Consider the following 24,413-nt stretch of genomic DNA (forward strand, 5'->3'; position numbering starts at 1 on the left):
GGAGTTGATAAATACCGAGAAAAAAATATGCGAAAAATGTACTTCCCAGACGGGGAATCGAACCCCGGCCGTGGCGGTGAGAGCGCCAAATCCTAACCACTAGACCACCTGGGACCTTGCAATGTTAGGGATGGAGCAAGGTATTGCTCCAAGTAGGAACATGTTGCCACAACGTGATATTTCCTAGATGACACTTACCCATGCACTCTTCCTTCTGTCTCTCTTTTCTTACTTCCAATATAGTTTCAATCGTAAATGAATTAATTGTAGAGGAAGGCTTGGGTGCAGTTCACCCTTGGAATGAATAATAGCTGTGGCTTCCACATTGCCATGAGACACTCATGTTGCATGTGCCAAATTAAGGAAGGAACCCGCCGAGTCTACTCTTGTCCAGGGCAGAGAAGGCATGGATTTTATTCGGAGGATTTCATTTTGTAGTATGACACGTACAGCAATTGATGCTGAAATATTCTTCAATATTGGTGAGCCTCAAATATGCCTTTTCACTTATTTATGGGACAATTGGAGTGCCGAGATGCTTTTTTGTGTTTATAGCGAAGTGAAGTATGTGAACAGTACACCTTTTCTCCAATGGAACTAGATAGCAAAGTAGTATTTAGGTGTGTTGTTACGTATGTTGTAGAGTGATGGCAATACACACAATGTAGAGCAATTAAGGCGTTGTGGCTGACTCCAGCCAAATTATTCCCAAATCTTAAAATGGAAAAAAGTTACTTCCCAGACGGGGAATCGAACCCCGGCCGTGGCGGTGAGAGCGCCAAATCCTAACCACTAGACCACCTGGGACACTGATGGTATATCTGGACATAAGATTGACATGTCTCTTCGAAAATCAGGGCAAGGTCACATCCATAAATGGAACAGAACTGCCCCTTTGAAACAACGACAGTGAAGAGTATATGTCTCTTCGCCTTACATAGTAGTATATACAATGGGGGTTCTGGACCACTTTCAAGAAATGTCTCTACAAAGCCTTATTTACTAAATAAGGCTTTGGTTGGGACCTTAGATCTTGCTACTATTACCCCTACTACAAAAAGGTTGGGTGTCTTTGAAACAGTTTACCGTGTATTGGTTGGAGGTAACACTGTGCCGTACGGTACGATCAATAATTCTTCTCTTACAAACCCCCTACCCGGCCCATCCCTCAAGTAGTACAAGTTAGGTTCGTCGGCTTTCATATCCACTTTATCTATGTTGTAAGTTTTGACTGACCATATAGGATCGGTGGCCAGCTTACGGCTATCACCCTCGTGTTCCCCTGGCTGGTATAGATACCTCACTAGGGCCCTATCTGGTATCTGTTTCTCCTTCCCACGCAATGGAGCGGCCGACTCTGCAACTATTGATTTTAGTTTGATAGCGTCTGCCGGTTTCTTACCGGTGAGACGGGTGACTTCATGGTTGATTGCCGACACCACCTTGGGTAACCTCGTGACCCATTCAGTCGATCGTTTTCCAGGGGTGACCATCTCCCTAGCATACTGATGGCCGAACAAGCGCTCAGCCAAAGTCCTATTAAATCTCTCAACTATGGCTTGGCTGCGATGGGCTCCGGCCGTGCCACGCCTGACCTTTGTATCGTGTTTGGCTAGCAGTTGTGACACGGCACCCATGAACTCCCGTCCGGGGTCAACTTGCAGCTCTGTTGGCCACGTCAGCGGGCTGCGTTTGTATATGCGTTCGAATCCTCTGGCTACCTGGGCCAAATCTTTCGTGGTCAAGGGTTCGGCTTCCTTGTAACGACTGGCTACGTCCACTACGGTTAAGGCATACTTGTACCTCTTGTCGTGGGGTAGGAACAGTAGGTCTGCCTGGTGAACGCTATTAGGTATGTTAATACCGAACCTCCTTCTAGGCACGTAGCGTGGTGCCGGCAAGTAGATCTACCACAGGGCTTGTTTTTCAAGCCACGCTTTGGCTTCCTCCGGGGGTACTCGCGCTATTTTAGCTAGCTTATCTACTGCGCTAGCTCCTTTCCAGTACCCACGCGGGCTGTAGTAAATAGCCTCAAATTTTTTCATGTCCATACGCGTATGTGTTTATCCCATCAATAGCTATCCAACGTTTCGTGTCCATAGGCGACAGGGACGTCTTGTTTATAGTCAGTCCGTATATCTTATGTCCATCACTTCTAAGTGTGTTCATTTTATGCCTAAAGGTACGGGTCTTGAACAGGGCTTCCTTGAATCTGGCGTGTTTGATGTGTTGTTTCACCACATACTTCTTAACCCCCTTAGCCTTCCGGATCTCACTATTGTCGGCTTTCAGTATGGAGTACATCTTAGGTCTCAAACCTATGTACTCGGCTATGGGCGTGCCAGCACACTCGTCCTTCATCTTACCTAGGACCTTTTTATTTACCGTACTGTGTATGGCATGGGTCTTAGGGTAGTCGCTGGTGTCGTATAAATCGAGGTGTTTTTTCATGTCCTCGTACACGTCCTCGGTTCGAATCTCCATCAGCAGGGAATCCGTGTCAGTGTACAGCACTTCACACCTGTCACCGTACTGTTTCTTGAGCTCGTTGTAGTAAAAGTCGTACATCAGGTGTTTGGATAAATCGAGGATGCTCATCCCCACGTAAACAGGCCGGTTGAATTTTATGTGGCTTTTCTTCATGTGTAGGGCAACCAGGTTGTCTGTGAATATCTTACTACGGTTGAATGCCGGACTGGCTATCAATCTCCTGAGCTTGTCTTCCTCACTCGACCGAACCAGCTTCACGGTCACGCGTTTCCTCAGGTTCTCCATAGTCTTACCAAACACCGAGTTGTTCATGAGCTTGTAGAGATTTTTCTCAAAATCACTGGTGGCTTTTTTTCGTAGGTCTGTGTTCATTCTGATGTAGGGCTCCATCCATGGGCTCTGGTCGAACATGAGTACCCTGTGTATTTTGGTCAGCCTCATACCCAACGACAGGTACAGCTGTAGGTTGCGATAGTGAACGATGTACTTGGTCTTATTCATTAAGTTAGGCACGAGTTTTTCAACGTCTGTCACACGCCCACCTGACAAGTTATGTTGGTACTCAGACATCCAGTCTGGGTTAACCCTCATACGTTCGGGGGCCAGGGGGTAGCTGTTGTGCGATGTGTGTCTCGGCGTCAATGTATCGATCGGTGATAGGGAAGGTATTGTTGGCCTTGACCAGACTGTCGAGTGACGACAGGAGGAACTGAAACGAGTCAATGAACCTAAGTCCGTTTAAGCTGAAGGAGATGTATCTCTCCATGTTGTTGGGGATGCACGTTATATTACCATCGATTTTCGCGATGGCCTGCATGATCAAGTGTGAGTCGTACCCTCTCAAGTTGTGAAAGACAACGGGGATGTTTATTGTCTTAGGGTTGATTTTAAGCTTGAGGTTGCACGCGTTGTGAGCGGCACCTCTATACTTACCAGTTATGTGACAGTGATCTCTCACCGAATCACCGTTAAGTGGTGATTCACACACGTGACAGTCAGTGCTACTAGCGTGGGCTAGCCTGTCGACTCGGGTCAGACGCATGGGAGCGATTTTATACAATTCATTCCTAATAATTTTTTCTTCCTCCTGCAAACACTTTAGAAACCTTTCAGCCGCGTCAGGCCCCCTATACACTACCGGAGCTTTCGTTTCCCCGTCACAACGGACGACAATGTATCCAAACGAACAGGCTTTATGCTCTTGTGTCTTGTGGGTGAAGCTACCACTGGGAGCCTCGCCGGCGGCACCACTGGGGGGTGTGGGGGATTCCCCCACAACTAAGGCTTCGAAGTCGGCGTATATGATATAAGGCACAGACATTTGGTTCTTGTGGTTACTGAATTTTAGGATATTATCACCTTCCTTAGGCATGTCGACTCGTATGGCCGTCTGCCCCACACCTTGACAATCATCCCGGTGGGATTCTAATAAATCAGCTCGGGTGAAGCCATGTAGGCATCGTTCACAGAAGTGGGTCTTTTCTCTGTGTGCCGATTGGTCATACAACAGCCTGCTAAAGTGTTTTATCCATGTGTAGTGATACTTGTCACCTCGCTGGATCATGAATATATTGATAACTTGGCGATCCTTCACCGGGCTGACCCTGTGTACTATTGTTGTGTTACCATCGTGCCCAAAGACATTTATAGCCAGATTATTCTGTTTTTCTACTTTAGTGATCTGGGATATGGGGGTGGGTTCATCTATACCATCCCAGTTGAGCAAGGCTAGGTATGACCCGCCTCTGAACGGCACGTAGTTAGCTATGTCTAGATAGACATTATCGATTTTATCTACAGCCCACCCGGACCCCAAGTGTGTGTAGCGTTCTAGGTATTCTCGTATCTGCTGAAAACTGGTATCGATTGATGCGTCAATGGTCTCTGTATGTGTGGCGACCTCTTGTTTACCTCGGAAGTAAGGCTGAACATACTCAGTGGCCCCTGTGGGGCCCCCAACCTGCTTATCGAGCGACATTTTCACTGTGATCTGAAACTTGATACTTCCTAGGTTATTTAGTTCCTGGTTGACCTTATCAGCTATCAGAGGCTTGATATCTGTAATGTCTATGTTTCTATCAACGTGCATGCGCCAACCTCTCAAATAGTTGCCTACAGCGCGCTCAGTGTGCACGAACTGTAGGTCAATAGCTCTATTCTGTCGTAATAATTCTAAAAGTTGTGGTTTCCTCATGCGGGAATACCCGCCTAAACCCAAATCGTGTGCCTCGGCTTTCAGTTGTTTTACAGTGGGAGGTTTTGCTACGGGGGCATGTGATAACAATGCGGTTAACCCGGCTCTCCCCAGGTTTGAATAACCCGTGTATCCAAGCTGTTTTGCTTGAGCTTTTAATTGTGTTACCGTAGGAGGGGCTTCTAAACCTAGTAATCTCAACAATGCTGACTTCCGCATTCGAGAATACCCGATCACACCTCTCTGTTTTGCGACCCTCTTCAGCTCGCGTACAGTAGACATAGTGTTTACATCTAAGAGAACCAATGTCTAATTGCTTCACAGTAAAGGGAGGTAACCCTTTCACGCACTGGAGTCTATCTTGAGCAGTCGCCTACGTTCTTTTATGTAGCCTTTTTTATTCTCGTAGATGAGTTGATGTCTGACTACGTTCGCTCCGTGAGCTTTACATAGACAGTAGTGTCCTTTAACCCCGATACCACACACAGAACACGTGTAGTTAGGACTTCCCATATGGAAACAACAGAACCCCTGATTCCTGCATTTCCTACCACAGGCCTCGGTCTTCCCCATAAGTATGTATTCGCATCGGTATGGAGCGGGTCTCATGTTTACTTATATAGGTATTTTAATTTAATTGCTTCGCAACCAACGCAGTAGCTGCTATACCCAACACTATGAAGCCCAGTTCACGATTCATTTGTCCCTTGGATGGTGTGTAGTACTGAGCGAGTGTGGGTTTATTGAGCGGTTCCAATTGTTTACCAGTTAGTAGGTAGTATTCTTTCATTGCTTCATCAACATCGTTGAATGTTTGAACGGCATGGTTTTCACGCTGGAGTTGTTCGTTAATAAAATCGATCCTCTGGAGACGTTTTTTAGCGTACTCGGCCTGTGCTCTTTGTAATTTCTCAGTAGCGAGATCGTGTCGCTTCCTTTCTTCCTGTATTTCAGCCGCGTGGTCATCTCGTAGTTTCGAGAAGAGGAAATTACTCCCGGAAAATGCCAGGGCATTCACTAACGCCCCACCGACCATCATAGCTATCGTGGCCATCCCTATATTTATTTCATTATATTATCAGGTATTATTCCTTGTTTTACTAGGATGTCTTTTGTGGCCATCGCCATACCAAGGTTCATTATGAGCATACCCATATCCTGCAGGTTGAAATCTAGCTTGATAGTTGGTTGTTTAAGCACCATTTTAGTCAACCGAGCGTACCCTACGGCTAGACTGGCTACCACTGTGGCGTGGTATGCGTCGTTGACGAACGTTTTCCCCTCAGACATTATGTATATGATATAAAATATTAAAATTATAACATGATATGCGGGTCAATAGTGGGGGTGGGGGGCTCACTGTTGGGTGGTGGCTCACTGTGGGAGGGTACCCCCACGTATAACCATGTTATAACCACGGCAGCAGTTACGCCTACAGCCAACAACAGTCGGGTTGGGTTGGTCACTTTATGTTGGTTACACCACCGTTTTTTACCGGCAGCTACTCTCTTAGGATTCTTCTGCCTGGTTACTGTTGGGGGTACCCCCACTGGGGTCACTTCCCTCACTGGTTCCTGTGAAGGGGTCTCCTCCACTGTTGGGGGTACCTCCACTGGTTCCTGTGCAGTATCCATCTATACTATTATTATTATTTTTTCTCTCAAATTGACAATGTTTTGCTGTGATAATCGCCGCCGTCACTGGAGCCAACAACATACCATATTTGTGGTACAGCCCGCAGCTGATAGAGCTCACGGCGTGTTCGATAAAAGGGTCTTTCTCGAGGTCCTCCCACAGGTAAAGTCGGCGCTCTGGTGGAATGGGAAGGAAGTGTGATACAATACCGGTGTATATCTGGGTCATAGCCGATCCTATTGTCTTTGTCATTTCTGCTCCGAGCCGGGACTCGTATCTAGCGTACAGCTCATCGATTTCTTCGGCTGACATTTTGTGAATTTTATCCGGAGTGTAGTCTCCAAAGTAATGTTTGGCTTTGCCGCCAACAGCCAACGCCACCAGTTTCTCTCGCTTGGGGGAATCCCCCACACCCCCAGTGGGGCCTGCCGGCGGCGTGGGGGAGACCCCCAACTGTTCGAGCAATTCCTCACACTCCATCTTATAATATAACAAGTAAGATTTAGTTTTAACTATATAATACCCGATGCAGACAAAACACAGAGAAATGAAGGTTAAGTTGCACAAGACAAATACTTCAAATATCATAGCTATGCTTAGCATTTGCTTAGCTTTAGCTTAGCTTTGCTTAGCTTTAGCTTAGCTTTGCTTAGCTTTAGCTTAGCTTTGCTTAGCTTTGCTTAGCTTTAGCATACTATATATGCTACTGGTTGGTCGGTTTTTAGCACGAGCTTAGCGTGTTTAGTTTCAGCGAGCTGTTTCTTCACCCGTTCCCGTTCTAATTTGCTGATCACATCGTTCTCTCTCAAACACTCCTCGAACGAATCCCTGTCCTTGCAGTGAAATAAGGCCATCCATCGCGTCTGCTCCCTGAGGTCTTTCAACACCGAGTTGAACTTCTGCGTTAGCACCCAGACGCTGTGATTTGCATGCCGGCCGGAGAAGGCCAGGTACGATAGCATGTCTCTCTTTTTTGTTATCTCGCGATTAGCGCTGCAGTCGTCCAGTATAAACAGCGTCGGTTCCCCTTTAAATTTCTCGTGAAGAGCTTTCAACCAGTCCTGCAGGCGTGTTCCAGGGTCGATTTTGTGTACGTCCGGGTCCGTCATCACCCAAGGTCGCGCGTACGTTTTATTCATGCTCAGAGTAGGGCACATGATAACGATGTTATCGAACACATCCTTGTAGTAACCCTCCAACATATCCAACACGAAAACGGTCTTCCCACAGCCAGTCTGCCCGCACACTATGGCGCAGTGTGGGTCAGTGGGTAGTTGTGGGTACCCCTGGGGGGTGTGGGGTAGTGGGGACTGTTTATTGTTGGGGGGTGTGGGGGGGTCTCCCCCATCAGTAGATGGCTTGCACGAATCTCCCATTGTCTATATTAAGTTGCGCGTCCATAATAACGTACAGATATAATTTCAACTTACCAGCGGGTTGAGCCTTCTTAGTAATCTGGATGGTTATCCCTTCGCTGCCGTTATCTATACGGCGCCCGCTACCGTGCAGTTTATCATCATCCGTGGATCGCATGTCCAACCATAGGGCGTACTTGGTGGTCAGGTATTCACCGATCTGCACGGAGCCGAGGTCCAGGTCCTTTGTTATGTAGTCCCCCACTGGTAGCTTTTTTATCTCATCCCACTGCTGGTGTGGTCTCATACCATGACTGAACAGCTGGTTGGGCACGCCCTCGATGGTCACTTCCACCTTTTCAATCTCGGGGTTGAAAAACTTCTCGCTGTCCCTCCGGAATGGCTCGTAATCCTCCACGGGGACGACCAGGATACCTTTCATCGATCGCGCCGGCACGTTCAGGTTGATATTCCACACAGTGTCGCTCTTATCTCGCACGATTGATCTATGCCTCAGTACGCGATCGTACAGGATAGCCATCTTCCCAGAGTACTGGCTTCGAACCTGCCTGGCCAGCTCCGGGCTAGTGACCATGTCGAACTCCAGAGAGATGTTGTCTATGGTATAACTGGCCTCATCACCGTTCGGCGTACGCACTACTTTGCTATAGTCGTTAAACGTGAGCTCGTATTCGAGCCTATCACCCAGCGCGGCCTGGTAAAACGGCGCGTGTCCCGTGAGCAACTCGAAGTCGAGCGGCACGCAGAATCGATTCCCGTATGCTCGAGCGATGGCCTTTTCACCGTCCGATAGCTTGTCTTGCTGGTCTTGCGTGAAGACATACCCTATGCGCGCCCGGGTTGATTTGCTGATACCCTGGTACACATCATTGACTCGTTCTCCCTCGCTTTTCCAGAGATCCCTGTAGCAGTGAAACACGTCGCTGTCGTCGATGCTCAGCACCTCGTTACCGCTGATCTTGACGGTCGTTTTCTTGATGATGGCTCGCCCCACGTTCCGCACTAGCTCGCGTTTGTCGTTGTCGGAGGTCAACGTGATATTGAACGCCAGTCGAACAGTGCCTGGTACAATGAGGTCATTCTCACCAAGGTTTGGAAATCTAACCAGCAGAGTTTGATTCTGGTCTATCTTGCTGGGATTGTTGGTGATGGTCACCGACTGGCGCACGGCTCTGGCTCCTAATGGCTCTCTCAATCTTCTGAAAGGATCTAATTTTCTACCGTACATTGTTATATAAATGAAATATATTTTTAATACTAATGGATGAAGACATAGATATGACGGAGATGTCGGGTGATAGTGCCCAGGCATTCGATGATGACCAGGAGACCTCATTTACTAGTTCACCATTGAACCAAGAACTCTTGGAAACAACGGTAAATGATTATTACGAAAGTTTAAGAAGAGATAAAAACTACGTTGAACCACAGGGTCGATACCATAAGAATTTTTTTATTGATACAAAGGGTGTTCTACGCCTTAAGTCTGACCCAGGGGTTGACCTCTTTAACAAGAGCAATAAAAAACCACTGGCCTTGTCAACTCTAGCCAGCCGCCATGGTGTCGAATTTATCCGTAAAAATCTAAACATGAATGATTACGGTGGTGCAATACCTAAGGCCGTTAAAGAAGATCTGCAAGCTACCAGATCCCACCTCACCACTAGAGATGAAATGACACCACAGCGTGCTACAGAAGCCTCGGACAGCATAGAAAAACTGTTGAGCACCTACTGGGACAAACCGTTACCGGGGTTTGACTTTCCGGTAAGGGAACTGCACGGCTTAGACGAAGCCGTGAAACGCGTGCGTGGAGAACTCGTGAACAACATGGGGAAACTGAACGAAATCGACGAGCACATCGCTAAGGAAAAAACCAAACTCAACGAAACTGAAAACGATGATATGAAGCGTCGTATCAATGAACGAATACGTGATTTAGAAGACGAGAGACGTACACGATTGGAAGCCGCTTCCTCGAATCGTGAACAGCTTCGATCCCAGATCAGTCGCATTCGGGAAACAATCGATAGAATACTGAATGAGGATACAACTTTAGCCAACAGGATTCGGATATTGTTCCGGGAGCAAGGGATCACCATCGTCAGCATTCTAACTGCATTGGGTTTCATCATATCAACCCTGGTGGTGTCACTGGTGGGAGGAACCCCTGTGGGGCCTGCCGGCGGCGGGGGAACTCCAAGTGGCGGTGGGGGTGTTAAAGACTGGATAAAAAAACTCGGGGAAGGCCTAGCTAAACTGGCTGGTAAAGCCGCCGAAGCCCTTCCCGGCATCCTAGGTAGCATCGTCTCGTGGTTGTTGAGCGCTCTGTCTAAAACTGCCATGTGGCTCAGTCAAAACCTGTGGGCAGCCATCGTCGCCGTGGCGGGTCTGGTGTACGTAGCGGCTAAGAAATCTTTAACCAAATAAGTCCCAAAGTTACCCCACCAACCACCAGGGCCGTTTTATTATCAATATGCTGCTGATAGGAGGCCTGAATATGGGGGGCCACCTCCTGTGGTGTTGGTTGAACTTTAGGCTCCGGGGGCGGCGCAACTATACCCGTTTCACGTGGTTGGATGTGTGGGATATAGGGGGTGTTAATATCGGGGTTGATACCCAACTTTTGATTCGCCGTGGCTATTACTATTTTGTTGTTATAACCCACCACTTTTTTTACTCTCAGTTGCATATCACTCGGAGACATGTACAGCCCCACGCCGAACACGTAGTTGACTTTCGATCTGGCGTATTCTAACACGTTTTGGTAGCGTTCGATGGCCCGCGGGAGATCAACTGGAGAATTGATAGCATCCTCAACGTTGGCAACGAACTGTTTCTGAGCGTCGTAAGCTGTTCCCTTACCGATGATGTTGGAACGCGTTTGCGACTGCGCACCCAACAGCGCCCACACGTACGTTCGAATCGAGTCGTTCAACCTGACTACCCCGGCACGAGTGAATCCTTTCGACGTGTCCAGCATGAACATTTTCCACCCGTCTGCGGTTGACTGCTCCACTTTCTGGACTGTGAAAGCAACACCACCTTTAAAGTTCATACGATCATCCCTCCATTCATTACTCGACAAAGCAAAGTCCTGGCGTAGTATATCTCGTTTCAGTAAATCATCACTGACTTCTTTCACTGGTCGCGCGCCATCATAAGGAATACCCAACCCGTGGTTCGGCCCCGGCAAACGCCAATCCGTCTTCGGGTTTATTTCGAATTCATTGCAAATACGTTCATAGACCCGTCTATCGTACGGGTTGTTTGTTGCGTCCCACGCTTTGTCCTGTGGGAGGGGGGCGCTGATCTCTTTAAGGATACGTCTGACCTGGTAGTACACGTGGAACTTGAACACAGACTGACTCAGCGGTCCACGCCGAGTGTCGGTCAATGTCACACCACACCCCGTTGTAGCGCACCACACGGCAAAGTTTAATTGATTCTGCCAGAACTGCATAGGGTTGTTGAACCAAGCGTGGACTGCCTTGACGTTAGTCACCGAAAGCTTATACTTATCGAACACATCTAAAAGCTGGGCATTGAAATACAACCCAGGAGCAACCACGATCTTCATGGGGGAGAAATCTACGTCCAGTTTAGGGTAAAACACACCAGGGGAATACATTTTAAAACTATTATATAATGAGCATATATACTCTAACATGTACATAACACTTCCAGGAATAACGAGCGGTGAGGCTGTTCAGCTGACGCACGCGATCGATAACACGTCAGGTCAACTCGAAGTCGCACTCTGCGATATCACCTACCTACCGCAATGGACTAACATTAACGCCAGCAACAATAAGCTGTTCGTCAGTGGAACTCGCAGTCAGATAACTGACGGCTACTACAGCGTGTGCTCTCTAAACGACGAGGTCTTCAAACCCCTGGGAGCCGAACTCAAGATGAACGACTCAAACGGTACAGTGGTGTTAATCAACAATGGAAGAAACCCCTTGAGGCTCGGCCAACCATTAGCGAGGATACTCGGTATATCTCCTGACGAGATAAAACCAACAACAACCGTCACAGGCACGAAGTTACCCGACCTAGTACCGTACCGAGAGCTGTACATTCATCTCGATCAGGTGAGCACAACGTACAACATTCAAGGAGGTCACCCTTCCACTATACTGAGAGCAGTGCCGGTGAAAACTGAGAAATTCAACGACGGTAGAACCGAGTCGTTTTCACCACGGCAGTATAAGAGATTAACCCAGGGCAACATACCTGAGCTGACAATATCGGTGTTAGATATAAATCATAATCCTGTGAATATAGGATACCTCAGCTTAACGCTTCATGTAAAATGACCAGCGCACAAGGGCCCGGAGTGAAAAAATGCGTCAATATCGGGATCTCCGACCTCGGAGACACGCGCGGTTTCGACGCTCCCGGAGTAGATGGTAAATCGTACGCCTTGCAACTGAAAAACAACATTTACAAACGCGTTGAAATCCCCTCCGGTGGAACCCTAAGTGATATGATAGATACCACAAGAGCAACAGTCAACACTAAGTACGCCCTTGTCAACACCGGTGATAATAATTGGATAATATACCCATCGTTCGGGGGTAAACTGTTCGACTTAGACGATGTTGAGAGCACTACCGTCGTCCAAAACAAACCATATATGCTCGTCTTCACCGAAGATGACAAGTGGGTGTTGTTACCCGATAACGACGACTGGTTTATCAATATTAGACTCGTCTCCCCTTACGTGTTTACGGATAACAAAGACAACCACCTAAACAAAGTCGTGAACAATGGAACCCTGCTCGTGGCTTATGTCCCAACTCAGAGACGTAGCGTAGTCGTCAGCCCAGTCAACACTATGGCAGCCCACATGCTATCGAGTAAACCGGCCATACAAAACGTGACATTGCAGTTGGTGTCTGAATTCGAAGGCGTGGTCAAGATACTAGAGAGTCTACCGGCAAACTCAACACTGATCATCAAAGTCTACCTAGGGGAACCATCGGTGAATGATGTCGAGATCGTGAAGGGGATCAAACTCGGGTGGGTGAAACGACACCAGTATCAAGTTTGCAACGTTTACGTGCGGGTGGGTGTTGGAGCCGACACCAGTATGGAGGGGGTCAACGTGATCGTGGAAAACAAGATATCACTAACCCAGATCTTCCTGCCTGACAACATACACTTCATGGGTATGAAGTTAACCCCTGAATTATTATCAAAAAACCAGTTGGAAATTATATCGTAATAGTATAATAATGACCAGTCATCGTCCCAACACTACGCTTAACGACCTAGGAGACACGGAGGGATTCGATCAGCCTGGTGAGGAAGATGAATTATACATCCTGCACTTCAAAGACAACGTGTACAGACGGGTGTCGTTATCAGATTTAAAAGAGCCTAAATGGCTGCTCAACTTAACAATCGCCTCACCTTATATCACATTAAAAGAAGAAAAGTGGGGGCACATCTCTAAGATTAGGAATAACGGTATCTGGCCCGGGGATTTCATTACGGAGAATAAAGCAACAGTCTCGATAGATTCTCGTATTGGAGAAAAAAGTGGGTTAAGTTCTGACACAGAAAGTAAATTAACATTTAGCAGTAAGTTTTTTTTACCCAAGGAGCATCTTGATCAAATAAACTACCTCTACACAATCATCATAGAAGTCGTCTTTACGTATTTTAACCAGGAAAACTCCTCGAAAGGACGCCAAATTTTACCCGGGTTGACAATACACTGGTATAACGAACACGTAGGTCAATATTGCCGTATTGTTATACAACGGAATAACCCGGGGGGTCCTATAAACCGCTTAATAAGCCTCCCTGGGGTTTTTATTACAACAGAAAAGTCTATTGGCTTCACACCTATTATCATTAATTATGATCTATCCCTTGTAGGCTTCAAATTCATTCGTGAAATATTAACTGAAACCCAATTAAAATATTTTTCAAAATATATATTATAGATGGGTCTGTACCCAGTCGTAGAGGAAGTAGCGAAGACGCTGGAAACCGTAGATGGGTTCCACTTGAGGCAGTTATGTGATGTGAAACGTCAACTAGAACAAGACCGTGACACGCGGAAAGCACTATGTAAAAAATATAATAGAGCTTTCAATATCGTGGACGGGGCTGACACTACCCTTATGGCAACCAGCATGGGACTAGGGGCGGCAGGCGTTGGGTTGTTAGCTACCATCGTGGCCGCACCTATAGTGCTAGGTATTGAAATAACAGCTGGGGTGGCAGGGTTGGCAGGGTTGGCGCTTAAGTTAGTATCACGCAGACTTAATCGTAAGGCATTGAAACATGACGAGATCAGGGTTCTGGCCGAAGCAAAGCTGAACACAGTGAGTGAGCGAATTTCCACGGCACTCTCTGATAGTAAGATCTCAGAAGAGGAGTTTCGTTCAATCCTCTCTGAACTCAAAAAATATAACGGAATGAAACAAGATATTCGATCCAAGTCTCGTAAGTCTGCTATCAGCGAGGACGAGAAAAAAAAGTACATAGAACAGGGGATACAAAAAGCCCAGCAAGCCTTTATTATGAACACCAAAGAGATCGTAGGCGGTTCACGTTAAACTGTTTCATCGATATAAACATGACATAGGCACAGACGTTAAGTAGTAGGGGAACACGAGGGCGATAGCCGTAAGCGAGCCACCGATCCTATATGGTCAGTCAAAACTTACAACATAGATAAAGTGGATATGAAAGCCGACGAACCTAACTTGTACTACTTGAGTTAGGTAGGGGGTTTGTAAGAGAAGAATTATTGATCGTACCGTACGGCACAGTGTTACCTCCAACCAATACACGGTAAACTGTTTCATAGACACCCAACCTTTTTGTAGTAGGGGTAATAGTAGCAAGATCTAAGGTCCCAACCAAAGCCTTATTTAGTAAATAAGGCTTTGTAGAGACATTTCTTGAAAGTGGTCCAGAACCCCCTTTGTATATACTACTTACATTGAAATGAAGAATGATTTAGATTTTTAGTCATCTAATAACATGCCACTCCAACAAGTTATTGATTCAATTTGTCCTAATAACAAGCCGCACTCTCGCATATATGACATTTACTTAGTATTTTATATACATTGACAGCAATGTTGTTTACCTTGCATGTAGGAAATACGCACTCACTTACTATACACATGCACATAGGTATATTTACAAAATGTCCATTGATAAATCAGTAAAACAATGACACACAACATAAAGTCTACACAGAACAGTACAACAATGACAGACAAGATAAGAATGAGTCTACACATTGTCGAAAGTAAGGATGTACACAAATATATACTTATGATGTGCAAGTGTTAATTGTATATAAGAACTGTGTAGACGTCCTTTACAGTGACAGTGTTTGGGCTTAGTTTTCTTGCGAAAAAAGAGGCAAAGTGAAATTCCGGCTGAACTGAATGAAACGTGAGGAGGAGTTGATAAATACCGAGAAAAAAATATGCGAAAAATGTACTTCCCAGACGGGGAATCGAACCCTGGCCGTGGCGGTGAGAGTGCCAAATCCTAACCACTAGACCACCTGGGACCTTGCAATCTTAGGGATGGAGCAAGGTATTGCTCCAAGTAGGAACATGTTGCCACAACGTGATATTTCCTAGATGACACTTACCCATGCACGCTTCCTTCTGTCTCTCTTTTCTTACTTCCAATATAGTTTCAATCGTAAATGAATTAATTGTAGAGGAAGGCTTGGGTGCAGTTCACCCTTGGAATGAATAATAGCTGTGGCTTCCACATTGCCATGAGACACTCATGTTGCATGTGCCAAATTAAGCAAGGAACCCGCCGAGTCTACTCTTGTCCAGGGCAGAGAAGGCATGGATTTTATTCGGAGGATTTCATTTTGTAGTATGACACGTACAGCAATTGATGCTGAAATATTCTTCAATATTGGTGAGTCTCAAATATGCCTTTTCACTTATTTATGGGACAATCGGAGTGCCGAGATGCTTTTTTGTGTTTATAGCGAAGTGAAGTATGTGAACAGTACACCTTTTCTCCAATGGAACTAGATAGCAAAGTAGTATTTAGGTGTGTTGTTACGTATGTTGTAGAGTGATGGCAATACACACAATGTAGAGCAATTAAGGCGTTGTGGCTGACTCCAGCCAAATTATTCCCAAATCTTAAAATGGAAAAAAGTTACTTCCCAGACGGGGAATCGAACCCCGGCCGTGGCGGTGAGAGCGCCAAATCCTAACCACTAGACCACCTGGGACACTGATGGTATATCTGGACATAAGATTGACATGTCTCTTCGAAAATCAGGGCAAGGTCACATCCATAAATGGAACAGAACTCCCCCTTTGAAACAACGACAGTGAAGAGTATATGTCTCTTCGCCTTACATTGAAATGAAGAATGATTTAGACTTTTAGTCATCTAATAACATGCCACTCCAACAAGTTATCCATACAATTTGTCCTAATAACAAGGCGCACTCTCGCATATATGACATTTACTTAGTATTTTATATACATTGACAGCAATGTTGTTTACCTTGCATGTAGGAAATACGCACTCACTTACTATACACATGCACATAGGTATATTTACAAAATGTCCATTGATAAATCAGTAAAACAATGACACACAACATAAAGTCTACACAGAACAGTACAACAATGACAGACAAGATAAGAATGAGTCTACACATTGTCGAAAGTAAGGATGTACACAAATATATACTTATGATGTGCAAGTGTTAATTGTATATAAGAACTGTGTGGACGTCCTCTACAGTGACAGTGTTTGGGCTTAGTTTTCTTGCGAAAAAAGAGGCAAAGTGAAATTCCGGCTGAACTGAATGAAACGTGAGGAGGAGTTGATAAATACCGAGAAAAAAATATGCGAAAAATGTACTTCCCAGACGGGGAATCGAACCCCGGCCGTGGCGGTGAGAGCGCCAAATCCTTACCACTAGACCACCTGGGACCTTGCAATCTTAGGGATGGAGCAAGGTATTGCTCCAAGTAGGAACATGTTGCCACAACGTGATATTTCCTAGATGACACTTACCCATGCACGCTTCCTTCTGTCTCTCTTTTCTTACTTCCAATATAGTTTCAATCGTAAATGAATTAATTGTAGAGGAAGGCTTGGGTGCAGTTCACCCTTGGAATGAATAATAGCTGTGGCTTCCACATTGCCATGAGACACTCATGTTGCATGTGCCAAATTAAGCAAGGAACCCGCCGAGTCTACTCTTGTCCAGGGCTTAGTTTTCTTGCGAAAAAAGAGGCAAAGTGAAATTCCGGCTGAACTGAATGAAACGTGAGGAGGAGTTGATAAATATCGAGAAAAAAATATGCGAAAAATGTACTTCCCAGACGGGGAATCGAACCCCGGCCGTGGCGGTGAGAGCGCCAAATCCTAACCACTAGACCACCTGGGACCTTGCAATCTTAGGGATGGAGCAAGGTATTGGTTCAAGTAGGAACATGTTGCCACAACGTGATATTTCCTAGATGACACTTACCCATGCACGCTTCCTTCTGTCTCTCTTTTCTTACTTCCAATATAGTTTCAATCGTAAATGAATTAATTGTAGAGGAAGGCTTGGGTGCAGTTCACCCTTGGAATGAATAATAGCTGTGGCCTCCACATTGCCATGAGACACTCATGTTGCATGTGCCAAATTAAGCAAGGAACCCGCCGAGTCTACTCTTGTCCAGGGCAGAGAAGGCATGGATTTTATTCGGAGGATTTCATTTTGTAGTATGACGCGTACAGCAATTGATGCTGAAATATTCTTCAATATTGGTGAGTCTCAAATATGCCTTTTCACTTATTTATGGGACAATCGGAGTGCCGAGATGCTTTTTTGTGTTTATAGCGAAGTGAAGTATGTGAACAGTACACCTTTTCTCCAATGGAACTAGAAAGCAAAGTAGTATTTAGGTGTGTTGTTACGTATGTTGTAGAGTGAGGGCAATACACACAATGTAGAGCAATTAAGGCGTTGTGGCTGACTCCAGCCAAATTATTCCCAAATCTTAAAATGGAAAAAAGTTACTTCCCAGACGCGGAATCGAACCCCGGCCGTGGCGGTGAGAGCGCCAAATCCTAACCACTAGACCACCTGGGACACTCATGGTATATCTGGACATAAGATTGACATGTCTCTTCGAAAATCAGGGCAAGGTCACATCCATAAATGGAACAGAACTGCCCCTTTGAAACAACGACAGTGAAGAGTATAAGTCTCTTCGCCTTACATTGAAATGAAGAATGATTTAGACTTTTAGTCATCTAATAACATGCCACTCCAACAAGTTATCCATACAATTTGTCCTATCTAATAACAAGGCGCACTCTCGCATATATGACATTTACTTAGTATTTTATATACATTGACAGCAATGTTGTTTACCTTGCATGTAGGAAATACGCACTCACTTACTATACACATGCACATAGGTATATTTACAAAATGTCCATTGATAAATCAGTAAAACAATGACACACAACATAAAGTCTACACAGAACAGTACAACAATGACAGACAAGATAAGAATGAGTCTACACATTGTCGAAAGTAAGGATGTACACAAACATATACTTATGATGTGCAAGTGTTAATTGTATATAAGAACTGTGTGGACGTCCTTTACAGTGACAGTGTTTGGGCTTAGTTTTCTTGCGAAAAAAGAGGCAAAGTGAAATTCCGGCTGAACTGAATGAAACGTGAGGAGGAGTTGATAAATACCGAGAAAAAAATATGCGAAAAATGTACTTCCCAGACGGGGAATCGAACCCCGGCCGTGGCGGTGAGAGCGCCAAATCCTAACCACTAGACCACCTGGGACCTTGCAATCTTAGGGATGGAGCAAGGTATTGCTCCAAGTAGGAACATGTTGCCACAACGTGATATTTCCTAGATGACACTTACCCATGCACGCTTCCTTCTGTCTCTCTTTTCTTACTTCCAATATAGTTTCAATCGTAAATGAATTAATTGTAGAGGAAGGCTTGGGTGCAGTTCACCCTTGGAATGAATAATAGCTGTGGCTTCCACATTGCCATGAGACACTCATGTTGCATGTGCCAAATTAAGCAAGGAACCCGCCGAGTCTACTCTTGTCCAGGGCAGAGAAGGCATGGATTTTATTCGGAGGATTTCATTTTGTAGTATGACACGTACAGCAATTGATGCTGAAATATTCTTCAATATTGGTGAGTCTCAAATATGCCTTTTCACTTATTTATGGGACAATCGGAGTGCCGAGATGCTTTTTTGTGTTTATAGCGAAGTGAAGTATGTGAACAGTACACCTTTTCTCCAATGGAACTAGATAGCAAAGTAGTATTTAGGTGTGTTGTTACGTATGTTGTAGAGTGATGGCAATACACACAATGTAGAGCAATTAAGGCGTTGTGGCTGACTCCAGCCAAATTATTCCCAAATCTTAAAATGGAAAAAAGTTACTTCCCAGACGGGGAATCGAACCCCGGCCGTGGCGGTGAGAGCGCCAAATCCTAACCACTAGACCACCTGGGACACTGATGGTATATCTGGACATAAGATTGACATGTCTCTTCGAAAATCAGGGCAAGGTCACATCCATAAATGGAACAGAACTGCCCCTTTGAAACAACGACAGTGAAGAGTATATGTCTCTTCGCCTTACATTGAAATGAAGAATGATTTAGACTTTTAGTCATCTAATAACATGCCACTCCAACAAGTTATCCATACAATTTGTCCTAATAACAAGGCGCACTCTCGCATATATGACATTTACTTAGTATTTTATATACATTGACAGCAATGTTGTTTACCTTGCATGTAGGAAATACGCACTCACTTACTATACACATGCACATAGGTATATTTACAAAATGTCCATTGATAAATCAGTAAAACAATGACACACAACATAAAGTCTACACAGAACAGTACAACAATGACAGACAAGATAAGAATGAGTCTACACATTGTCGAAAGTAAGGATGTACACAAACATATACTTATGATGTGCAAGTGTTAATTGTATATAAGAACTGTGTGGACGTCCTTTACAGTGACAGTGTTTGGGCTTAGTTTTCTTGCGAAAAAAGAGGCAAAGTGAAATTCCGGCTGAACTGAATGAAACGTGAGGAGGAGTTGATAAATACCGAGAAAAAAATATGCGAAAAATGTACTTCCCAGACGGGGAATCGAACCCCGGCCGTGGCGGTGAGAGCGCCAAATCCTAACCACTAGACCACCTGGGACCTTGCAATCTTAGGGATGGAGCAAGGTATTGCTCCAAGTAGGAACATGTTGCCACAACGTGATATTTCCTAGATGACACTTACCCATGCACGCTTCCTTCTGTCTCTCTTTTCTTACTTCCAATATAGTTTCAATCGTAAATGAATTAATTGTAGAGGAAGGCTTGGGTGCAGTTCACCCTTGGAATGAATAATAGCTGTGGCTTCCACATTGCCATGAGACACTCATGTTGCATGTGCCAAATTAAGCAAGGAACCCGCCGAGTCTACTCTTGTCCAGGGCAGAGAAGGCATGGATTTTATTCGGAGGATTTCATTTTGTAGTATGACACGTACAGCAATTGATGCTGAAATATTCTTCAATATTGGTGAGTCTCAAATATGCCTTTTCACTTATTTATGGGACAATCGGAGTGCCGAGATGCTTTTTTGTGTTTATAGCGAAGTGAAGTATGTGAACAGTACACCTTTTCTCCAATGGAACTAGATAGCAAAGTAGTATTTAGGTGTGTTGTTACGTATGTTGTAGAGTGATGGCAATACACACAATGTAGAGCAATTAAGGCGTTGTGGCTGACTCCAGCCAAATTATTCCCAAATCTTAAAATGGAAAAAAGTTACTTCCCACACGGGGAATCGAACCCCGGCCGTGGCGGTGAGAGCGCCAAATCCTAACCACTAGACCACCTGGGACACTGATGGTATATCTGGACATAAGATTGACATGTCTCTTCGAAAATCAGGGCAAGGTCACATCCATAAATGGAACAGAACTGCCCCTTTGAAACAACGACAGTGAAGAGTATATGTCTCTTCGCCTTACATTGAAATGAAGAATGATTTAGACTTTTAGTCATCTAATAACATGCCACTCCAACAAGTTATCCATACAATTTGTCCTAATAACAAGGCGCACTCTCGCATATATGACATTTACTTAGTATTTTATATACATTGACAGCAATGTTGTTTACCTTGCATGTAGGAAATACGCACTCACTTACTATACACATGCACATAGGTATATTTACAAAATGTCCATTGATAAATCAGTAAAACAATGACACACAACATAAAGTCTACACAGAACAGTACAACAATGACAGACAAGATAAGAATGAGTCTACACATTGTCGAAAGTAAGGATGTACACAAATATATACTTATGATGTGCAAGTGTTAATTGTATATAAGAACTGTGTGGACGTCCTTTACAGTGACAGTGTTTGGGCTTAGTTTTCTTGCGAAAAAAGAGGCAAAGTGAAATTCCGGCTGAACTGAATGAAACGTGAGGAGGAGTTGATAAATACCGAGAAAAAAATATGCGAAAAATGTACTTCCCAGACGGGGAATCGAACCCCGGCCGTGGCGGTGAGAGCGCCAAATCCTTACCACTAGACCACCTGGGACCTTGCAATCTTAGGGATGGAGCAAGGTATTGCTCCAAGTAGGAACATGTTGCCACAACGTGATATTTCCTAGATGACACTTACCCATGCACGCTTCCTTCTGTCTCTCTTTTCTTACTTCCAATATAGTTTCAATCGTAAATGAATTAATTGTAGAGGAAGGCTTGGGTGCAGTTCACCCTTGGAATGAATAATAGCTGTGGCTTCCACATTGCCATGAGACACTCATGTTGCATGTGCCAAATTAAGCAAGGAACCCGCCGAGTCTACTCTTGTCCAGGGCTTAGTTTTCTTGCGAAAAAAGAGGCAAAGTGAAATTCCGGCTGAACTGAATGAAACGTGAGGAGGAGTTGATAAATATCGAGAAAAAAATATGCGAAAAATGTACTTCCCAGACGGGGAATCGAACCCCGGCCGTGGCGGTGAGAGCGCCAAATCCTAACCACTAGACCACCTGGGACCTTGCAATCTTAGGGATGGAGCAAGGTATTGGTTCAAGTAGGAACATGTTGCCACAACGTGATATTTCCTAGATGACACTTACCCATGCACGCTTCCTTCTGTCTCTCTTTTCTTACTTCCAATATAGTTTCAATCGTAAATGAATTAATTGTAGAGGAAGGCTTGGGTGCAGTTCACCCTTGGAATGAATAATAGCTGTGGCCTCCACATTGCCATGAGACACTCATGTTGCATGTGCCAAATTAAGCAAGGAACCCGCCGAGTCTACTCTTGTCCAGGGCAGAGAAGGCATGGATTTTATTCGGAGGATTTCATTTTGTAGTATGACGCGTACAGCAATTGATGCTGAAATATTCTTCAATATTGGTGAGTCTCAAATATGCCTTTTCACTTATTTATGGGACAATCGGAGTGCCGAGATGCTTTTTTGTGTTTATAGCGAAGTGAAGTATGTGAACAGTACACCTTTTCTCCAATGGAACTAGATAGCAAAGTAGTATTTAGGTGTGTTGTTACGTATGTTGTAGAGTGAGGGCAATACACACAATGTAGAGCAATTAAGGCGTTGTGGCTGACTCCAGCCAAATTATTCCCAAATCTTAAAATGGAAAAAAGTTACTTCCCAGACGGGGAATCGAACCCCGGCCGTGGCGGTGAGAGCGCCAAATCCTAACCACTAGACCACCTGGGACACTGATGGTATATCTGGACATAAGATTGACATGTCTCTTCGAAAATCAGGGCAAGGTCACATCCATAAATGGAACAGAACTCCCCCTTTGAAACAACGACAGTGAAGAGTATATGTGTCTTCGCCTTACATTGAAATGAAGAATGATTTAGACTTTTAGTCATCTAATAACATGCCACTCCAACAAGTTATCCATACAATTTGTCCTATCTAATAACAAGGCGCACTCTCGCATATATGACATTTACTTAGTATTTTATATACATTGACAGCAATGTTGTTTACCTTGCATGTAGGAAATACGCACTCACTTACTATACACATGCACATAGGTATATTTACAAAATGTCCATTGATAAATCAGTAAAACAATGACACACAACATAAAGTCTACACAGAACAGTACAACAATGACAGACAAGATAAGAATGAGTCTACACATTGTCGAAAGTAAGGATGTACACAAACATATACTTATGATGTGCAAGTGTTAATTGTATATAAGAACTGTGTGGACGTCCTTTACAGTGACAGTGTTTGGGCTTAGTTTTCTTGCGAAAAAAGAGGCAAAGTGAAATTCCGGCTGAACTGAATGAAACGTGAGGAGGAGTTGATAAATACCGAGAAAAAAATATGCGAAAAATGTACTTCCCAGACGGGGAATCGAACCCCGGCCGTGGCGGTGAGAGCGCCAAATCCTAACCACTAGACCACCTGGGACCTTGCAATCTTAGGGATGGAGCAAGGTATTGCTCCAAGTAGGAACATGTTGCCACAACGTGATATTTCCTAGATGACACTTACCCATGCACGCTTCCTTCTGTCTCTCTTTTCTTACTTCCAATATAGTTTCAATCGTAAATGAATTAATTGTAGAGGAAGGCTTGGGTGCAGTTCACCCTTGGAATGAATAATAGCTGTGGCTTCCACATTGCCATGAGACACTCATGTTGCATGTGCCAAATTAAGCAAGGAACCCGCCGAGTCTACTCTTGTCCAGGGCTTAGTTTTCTTGCGAAAAAAGAGGCAAAGTGAAATTCCGGCTGAACTGAATGAAACGTGAGGAGGAGTTGATAAATACCGAGAAAAAAATATGCGAAAAATGTACTTCCCAGACGGGGAATCGAACCCCGGCCGTGGCGGTGAGAGCGCCAAATCCTAACCACTAGACCACCTGGGACCTTGCAATCTTAGGGATGGAGCAAGGTATTGGTTCAAGTAGGAACATGTTGCCACAACGTGATATTTCCTAGATGACACTTACCCATGCACGCTTCCTTCTGTCTCTCTTTTCTTACTTCCAATATAGTTTCAATCGTAAATGAATTAATTGTAGAGGAAGGCTTGGGTGCAGTTCACCCTTGGAATGAATAATAGCTGTGGCCTCCACATTGCCATGAGACACTCATGTTGCATGTGCCAAATTAAGCAAGGAACCCGCCGAGTCTACTCTTGTCCAGGGCAGAGAAGGCATGGATTTTATTCGGAGGATTTCATTTTGTAGTATGACGCGTACAGCAATTGATGCTGAAATATTCTTCAATATTGGTGAGTCTCAAATATGCCTTTTCACTTATTTATGGGACAATCGGAGTGCCGAGATGCTTTTTTGTGTTTATAGCGAAGTGAAGTATGTGAACAGTACACCTTTTCTCCAATGGAACTAGATAGCAAAGTAGTATTTAGGTGTGTTGTTACGTATGTTGTAGAGTGAGGGCAATACACACAATGTAGAGCAATTAAGGCGTTGTGGCTGACTCCAGCCAAATTATTCCCAAATCTTAAAATGGAAAAAAGTTACTTCCCAGACGGGGAATCGAACCCCGGCCGTGGCGGTGAGAGCGCCAAATCCTAACCACTAGACCACCTGGGACACTGATGGTATATCTGGACATAAGATTGACATGTCTCTT

The 24,413-nt window shown here is 44.7% G+C and overlaps 17 non-coding genes across 17 annotated transcripts; all 17 read right to left on the reverse strand.

Moving 5' to 3' along the window:
• Positions 1 to 42: 42 nt before the first annotated feature.
• On the reverse strand, positions 43 to 114 carry Trnae-cuc (transfer RNA glutamic acid (anticodon CUC)). Its single transcript has one exon. It is a non-coding gene; the product is annotated as a tRNA-Glu (tRNA).
• Positions 115 to 735: 621 nt separating this feature from the next.
• On the reverse strand, positions 736 to 807 carry Trnae-cuc (transfer RNA glutamic acid (anticodon CUC)). Its single transcript has one exon. It is a non-coding gene; the product is annotated as a tRNA-Glu (tRNA).
• A 14,368-nt stretch (positions 808 to 15,175) lies between these two features.
• Trnae-cuc (transfer RNA glutamic acid (anticodon CUC)) lies at positions 15,176 to 15,247 on the reverse strand. The gene has a single exon. It is a non-coding gene; the product is annotated as a tRNA-Glu (tRNA).
• A 621-nt stretch (positions 15,248 to 15,868) lies between these two features.
• On the reverse strand, positions 15,869 to 15,940 carry Trnae-cuc (transfer RNA glutamic acid (anticodon CUC)). Its single transcript has one exon. It is a non-coding gene; the product is annotated as a tRNA-Glu (tRNA).
• Positions 15,941 to 16,584: 644 nt separating this feature from the next.
• On the reverse strand, positions 16,585 to 16,656 carry Trnae-cuc (transfer RNA glutamic acid (anticodon CUC)). The gene has a single exon. It is a non-coding gene; the product is annotated as a tRNA-Glu (tRNA).
• A 388-nt stretch (positions 16,657 to 17,044) lies between these two features.
• Trnae-cuc (transfer RNA glutamic acid (anticodon CUC)) lies at positions 17,045 to 17,116 on the reverse strand. The gene has a single exon. It is a non-coding gene; the product is annotated as a tRNA-Glu (tRNA).
• A 621-nt stretch (positions 17,117 to 17,737) lies between these two features.
• Positions 17,738 to 17,809, reverse strand: Trnae-cuc (transfer RNA glutamic acid (anticodon CUC)). The gene has a single exon. It is a non-coding gene; the product is annotated as a tRNA-Glu (tRNA).
• Positions 17,810 to 18,457: 648 nt separating this feature from the next.
• Trnae-cuc (transfer RNA glutamic acid (anticodon CUC)) lies at positions 18,458 to 18,529 on the reverse strand. The gene has a single exon. It is a non-coding gene; the product is annotated as a tRNA-Glu (tRNA).
• A 621-nt stretch (positions 18,530 to 19,150) lies between these two features.
• Positions 19,151 to 19,222, reverse strand: Trnae-cuc (transfer RNA glutamic acid (anticodon CUC)). Its single transcript has one exon. It is a non-coding gene; the product is annotated as a tRNA-Glu (tRNA).
• Positions 19,223 to 19,866: 644 nt separating this feature from the next.
• Trnae-cuc (transfer RNA glutamic acid (anticodon CUC)) lies at positions 19,867 to 19,938 on the reverse strand. Its single transcript has one exon. It is a non-coding gene; the product is annotated as a tRNA-Glu (tRNA).
• Positions 19,939 to 20,559: 621 nt separating this feature from the next.
• Trnae-cuc (transfer RNA glutamic acid (anticodon CUC)) lies at positions 20,560 to 20,631 on the reverse strand. Its single transcript has one exon. It is a non-coding gene; the product is annotated as a tRNA-Glu (tRNA).
• Positions 20,632 to 21,275: 644 nt separating this feature from the next.
• Trnae-cuc (transfer RNA glutamic acid (anticodon CUC)) lies at positions 21,276 to 21,347 on the reverse strand. Its single transcript has one exon. It is a non-coding gene; the product is annotated as a tRNA-Glu (tRNA).
• Positions 21,348 to 21,735: 388 nt separating this feature from the next.
• On the reverse strand, positions 21,736 to 21,807 carry Trnae-cuc (transfer RNA glutamic acid (anticodon CUC)). The gene has a single exon. It is a non-coding gene; the product is annotated as a tRNA-Glu (tRNA).
• A 621-nt stretch (positions 21,808 to 22,428) lies between these two features.
• Positions 22,429 to 22,500, reverse strand: Trnae-cuc (transfer RNA glutamic acid (anticodon CUC)). The gene has a single exon. It is a non-coding gene; the product is annotated as a tRNA-Glu (tRNA).
• A 648-nt stretch (positions 22,501 to 23,148) lies between these two features.
• On the reverse strand, positions 23,149 to 23,220 carry Trnae-cuc (transfer RNA glutamic acid (anticodon CUC)). The gene has a single exon. It is a non-coding gene; the product is annotated as a tRNA-Glu (tRNA).
• Positions 23,221 to 23,608: 388 nt separating this feature from the next.
• Positions 23,609 to 23,680, reverse strand: Trnae-cuc (transfer RNA glutamic acid (anticodon CUC)). Its single transcript has one exon. It is a non-coding gene; the product is annotated as a tRNA-Glu (tRNA).
• Positions 23,681 to 24,301: 621 nt separating this feature from the next.
• Trnae-cuc (transfer RNA glutamic acid (anticodon CUC)) lies at positions 24,302 to 24,373 on the reverse strand. Its single transcript has one exon. It is a non-coding gene; the product is annotated as a tRNA-Glu (tRNA).
• Positions 24,374 to 24,413: the final 40 nt, after the last annotated feature.

The sequence above is a fragment of the Haliotis asinina genome, chromosome 14 (assembly GCF_037392515.1).
Source record: "Haliotis asinina isolate JCU_RB_2024 chromosome 14, JCU_Hal_asi_v2, whole genome shotgun sequence".
In the NCBI taxonomy this organism is placed as follows: domain Eukaryota; kingdom Metazoa; phylum Mollusca; class Gastropoda; order Lepetellida; family Haliotidae; genus Haliotis; species Haliotis asinina.